Source organism: Pinus tabuliformis, chromosome 1_2 (assembly GCF_031772625.1).
Source record: "Pinus tabuliformis cultivar Carrire ecotype Pingquan chromosome 1_2, CPIR1, whole genome shotgun sequence".
In the NCBI taxonomy this organism is placed as follows: domain Eukaryota; kingdom Viridiplantae; phylum Streptophyta; class Pinopsida; order Pinales; family Pinaceae; genus Pinus; species Pinus tabuliformis.
In genome coordinates this window covers 1,235,179,566-1,235,185,236 of record NC_142298.1, presented here as the reverse complement: position 1 = coordinate 1,235,185,236, position 5,671 = coordinate 1,235,179,566, and positions in this window count along the sequence as shown.

Sequence of the window (5,671 nt, the reverse complement as noted above, 5' to 3'; positions counted from 1 at the left end):
TTCTGTTCCTTTTTGTGCAAGGGACAGTTGTTGCACTTGGTCTTGTAATTTTGATATATCATGTTGCATTTCTTCCTCTTCTTCATGAGTCATGCTACAACTTTCAGGGTCCTTACTAGGTGTTTACATTTTATTTCATCGGAGAATCAGTTACCGATAATAATGCTCTACTATGCCCTTTGAATTCTTTCAAAATAAATTTTCAATCCAAGCTTAAGCAAAAATTTAAGAAAATCTACACACATTTTTTCACTACGTAGGAGCTCGATATTGCCTTTGATGTATCTCTGTACTTTCCAATCATCTAGATCTGAATTTGTGACCTGCAGTAGCCCTCTATGTCCTCTTTCCAATTCCACAAGTCTGATCCAAATTGGATTCTCCAAGGAAGATTTATGTGAAATCTCCCACAGTGACTTGATTATAGACTAGTTCAGTAGAGCGAACTTGTACGACTTTCCACGAGTCACTATTTCGACCTTTGGAGCTGAAAAATGCATACAAGAAACTAAAGTCTGTCCTCTTTCTGTACCTTCTTACGAAATTTCAATCCGATCCTCAGAGAGAAAGTTATGATGTTTTTCCTCAGGTCACCTGTTTGGAATGTAATTCAGGAGTCTGCAAAAAGACCAACTTCCTAAAATCATATCTCCGCAAATATAGCGTGAACAGCTCTGAAATTCGGACCCGAGGTTCAACGCGATTTCTTCTCAAATGGGTTTTTTTTGCAACTTGTGAAACATTGCAGAAAAAAAGTTATAGCGCAAATTCCACAATGACCTGTTTGGAGCAGCGAAACCCTAAAATCCAAAGCTCTGAAACCAAATGTTATGAAACCAGCTCAAGAAAAAGATAGAAAAGATAGATCAACGCCTTAGAATTCAACCTCTTCGAGGGGGCAACCTCCTTTACATTACATAAATGAACAATTCTTGGATGATACAAATGACAAAACCTTCTTTCTATATATAGGAGTCTAAGAAGTCACAATATAACCCAGCCGACCTAACAATAATAATATAGAACCACAAAAATAACAATAGAGGGATTCTATGGGGCACAGTAATAACAATATGGGGATAATAGGGGCACAACAATGTTAATAAGGGGTACAACTACAATAGTAATGGGGTAATCACTAGTATTATAGGGACCCAACACTCGCCCTGGGAAGGATTGAGCAGACCCTGACAGCGATAAAGTGGAAACTGGAACAAAGATGTGAGATGACTAGCTACAGTGCAAAGGCACCATCTCCAATAGCATCCTCAGATGAGGACTAATCTAGAGATCCTGATAGTTTTGTTTTCTGAATTTTAAATCTGAAGAAGGAAATAAGCATGTTTGTTTTGATCTTTAGTGCTAATAGCAGAAACAGTCAACATAGAAACAGTGGATGGATTATTATGAACTTGTTCAAATTTTGAAATGGTTTTAACGCTGACTAGTGGTCGCCTGGTTTCCTTCGAGTAGGTGACTACCCAGAAAGTATGGATGTAAAAAACTTTTGAAAATAGATAATACATAGAACTTTACAATGTTTATAACAAAAAAAAGACGGATGAGATTAAAAGAAATTTTAATCCGCTTCAACGGTCAAGATTGCTTTGACGAGGATCACTTGAACTAGTCATTGGAAGATTTATCTTTAATTGGGAGGTCATTTGTCAGTTGATCCATCCTGTTACACAGTAATTTGTCACTGTCTCCCTGTCAGTCTCCCTACTGTGTCATGAACTCCATTTGATCATGCTCCTGCTCCCTAATCTGGCCAAATGACCCACTTTGCCAAAGTTTACTTGATCAGCGCGACTGTTATTAAAATAACCGCGCTGACTGGCGGCGTATAGTACAACTGATGCGCTGCCAGCGCGGAAGCACACGGGTTTTCCGCGCTGGTCGAATTTCATGAGCCAGCGCACCACATATTTGTATTAAGCCGCGCTGACACAGCCTGCTCCGTTATCCAGATGCGCTATCAGCGCTCCAGTTCAGTTATACACCCGCGCTGATCCAGTTTGGGCGAATTTGTTCTAACAGCCAACCTTCCAGATAACTCCAGACTTGGTTGTTGGCCTTGTGAGTATCGCCCTCCCTTCTATGGCATGTCTGTTCGTCATTTGAAACCACCTTCCTTGAAGATAAGCTCATCCTCCCACCATTCATGGAGACTCCTTCTCCTATTTAAACCTCTACCATTACCATGAGCAGCTAGTTTGGATTGTGTGGAATTTATGGTGCTCAGATTGTTGCTGCTAATAGGTAGTTGGTGTGATAAGTATGGAATTGCTAGATAGCTTAAGGAAGGTTGTGAAGTGTTTCTTGTGTGAGAGAGAGTTTCTTGTCTTGGGAGATCTATCTCTAAGGGTAAATGCTTAAGAGACTTGCTGGCTGGGCCCTCTTGAGAAGGATTCGATGTCATAACATTTGGTTGTACTCTTCTCTGTTATTGATTAATAATAGATGACTACTATTATGGTTCCATTCTCATTTGGCTTTGTAATGGTTAATGTGAATTACGTCCTTTCTGACTGATGTATAATTGCTTTTATTAGATTTCACGCTTGTGTTTGTCTTTCTCTTCGTGTGTGCAGGTATCTATTCGCGGAGATCGTGAAAGATCGTGACCGGCCAGAGCGAAGGAGCGAGAGCGGCATCTCTTCATCAAACAATAGCGTTGGAATCCAAGTAGGTGTCTATTGCCTACCTTTTACTTGCAATTAGGAACTTGCATAGTAGCATTGACTGATTGTTGCTAGACCCGTTCTGGGCTAGTAGGGATTGCCTCTATTCGTAGAGGGGATTTACCTCTCCAACAATTTGGCGACTCCACTGGGGAGCTGGCATTTGTCTCTTTTTCTTCATTCTTGTTTTGAGTTTGATTTGTTCCTCTCTTTTCAAAGATCAGGGGTTAGTCCTCTGCTTTTAATCTTCCTGGTTCAATCTGGGAGGTGACTTAATTGTTTAAAGAGTTATTGCCTTGGTTTGGGAGCTTTTGGCTTGTTTGTGCTTGTTTTTTAGCCTCAGCGCGGTTTATATCAAAACAGTCGCGCTGACAGCGCATAGCTGTCTCTTTGACTCCGTGGTCATCGCGCTTGTACACAAAACAGTCGCGACGATTCTGAAAAACGAACCAGTGCGACTAAGCCGTGTTCTTCCGCACTAACAACGCTTTGTTGCTACGCGTGACCTCTGGTCAGCGCATTGTTGCTGAGTTCTACCCGCGTTGATCCTGTAGAATTCAATTTGTTTCAAATTTTCCTCTTGAGCCTGTTGGTTTGACTGCCCTTCACTCTTTCCACTTGGTTTATGGCTTGTTTTTCATTGTTTGAACTGTGAAGCACTTGCTTGCGAAGTCTTGTCGGGCGGATCTTGTTTTGTGTCCGGTGACCTAGTGTTATCATCCCGTTTTCGCTGGATTGATTTTGTTTTATCACTCGTTCACAAAGATTCGTTGCTACTTGCCTTTGCTTTTGCGAAAACCTTCCTCTTTTGCTTTCTTTGCTTGGTTGTTTAGGTGATTGTCCTCGAACCAGTCCTTGGATTGTTTCGATTACTTCTCGCCACCCAGACATAGATTACAATTGCTTGGGTTCAACCGACTCTTTTCACGCTTGTTGTGTTTTTCATTGAGTGATTTTGTTTTTCTTTACTCGGTGTTGCTGTCTCTCAAAATTCATTTTAAGTGCATTGTGCCATTAAAAGAGAAATCGAACTAATATCTTTTGCATTCAATAGTTAATGAAAAGAAGAGCATTTCATTGATTTGTGTTCTCAAAAGAAAAGTCTCATTTCTTTGCCATTAGCTGCATTAGATTGTTTGATTGATTGAGTTCATTTTGTTTGATTGAAAACTCTTAACCCTCTCATAGTTAGAATTCATCGAACGAAATGGTGTTCTTTGGCATATAGTTTGCATCTAGGTAATTGTGAGAGATCACACGATAAGGCCTGAAACCAAAACTTAAACTCAAGATCAACCATAAAATAAAATGAATAAACCTAAAAACGCATTGGAACTTAACGCAAACATCTAGAGGTCTAGGTTAGAGACGTGTTTCGGCGTCTTTAAACATAGTCACTATTGTTTCACATTACGGTTGGGTGATTTCTCCTTCTGTGACTCGATAGTGGTCTAACACGGACTGTGCTCCCACGTACCGTCGCGTATATAGGGAGACCCCACTAGGCTTTTATCCTTGATCCATAGGAAGCCGAGTCTGCCGCCTTGTGAACCGTAACGCACCGAACACAGCATTCGGGAAGATTGACTGCAGTACGGAAAGTCCTTGGTTCTCATACGATTGCCAAGGTGTATAAGCAGTTTTACGGATTGCTTGGTAAACCCTTTACCTAGAGTCTCCAGAGCAGTCACTTTTGATCCTTTTCGGACTCTCTAAAAGAAAAGGTGCCAGTGAGCGTCTTGTCACTTCGTGCTCATTAAACATTCGAAGGAGACTAGAGTCATCTTTTCGTCCTTTTCTTGACTCTTGAAACATGAAAAGGTCAAGTTTAGTTCCTGTGTCTTAAAAATTTATTCGGCCACGATAACACTACCTGGTTAGATCTTGTGTGCGTTAGCTTGAGTAGGGTCTTTATCGTTAGTTTCCTTTAGGTTTTGTGTGGGGTTTTGTCATCCTGGCTGACCCGTCAACTCCCAGTCCAAGTGATCAAGGTTCTCCATCTTCTGTTGCTTCTGAGGTACCAGTTGTAAGCGATACTCTTCCTGTTATCCTGAGTATCCAGCCTATCAATGTACGTGCCCCGGGCGACGAGGATTACGAAGAAGATTGGAACCCTATCTGGGAGCCCGACGAGGAGGATATTCCTGTTACCCCTCCCGGTATGTCGTCTCCGATGTCCACTTCCCACATGGATGAGACATCTCCCAGCGCAGGTGAGACACCCGTGGTGTCGAATATTGACACTCCCATTCCAGCTACTTCTCCACTCCCTCCACGATATCAATCGATGAGGGATAGAATAGCTGCCAGGAGTCCTTCTACGACTATATGGGATCCTAGTGTCATTGCCACCACAGAACCCTTTGTTTCACAACCCCATAATATGCCTGTTACCTCGGTTCCCACCAATCCAACTGTTTGTGTAGCATACTCGACTCCGGTCGTCAGTGTCGTGACAGCGTCTTCATCTACGAACAATGGTGCTGGTCCTTCTCATAGTCAAGTGAGTAATGGCCAGCCGGGACTTTCATCTGGAGTCATCGATCCTGCACAGAGTGCTCAACCCTCTTCTGGTCCTGTTCCAGGAGGGGGGCCGTATGATGCCCAGGGGCAACCCATTGTGGACCCGAATTACCAAGGTCCACTCTTTTATTATGATTCTACTGGTCAGTACCTCTAGTTCGCTCAATCCGCGCCTCTTCAACATTTCGTTGAAGTCTCGGTACCGTTATCCATCACTTGGGATGCCAGTACTCATTCTTTTCATGGGGGCCAGGCAATCCCTGGGCAGCCTCAAGGACCACCAAATCAAGGCCAGCCACCTTATGTGCAAGCCCCCCAAGGGCAACCACTTTATGGCCAGTCTTACCCAGGACAATCTGGGGGCCCGCAAGGACAACCCTATCCAGGACAACCTTCGGCCGTTGGTGGTCCGTCGTTTTCCTATCAGAGTCAACCTTCTGGTTACCCAAGGCAACCCGGTACCC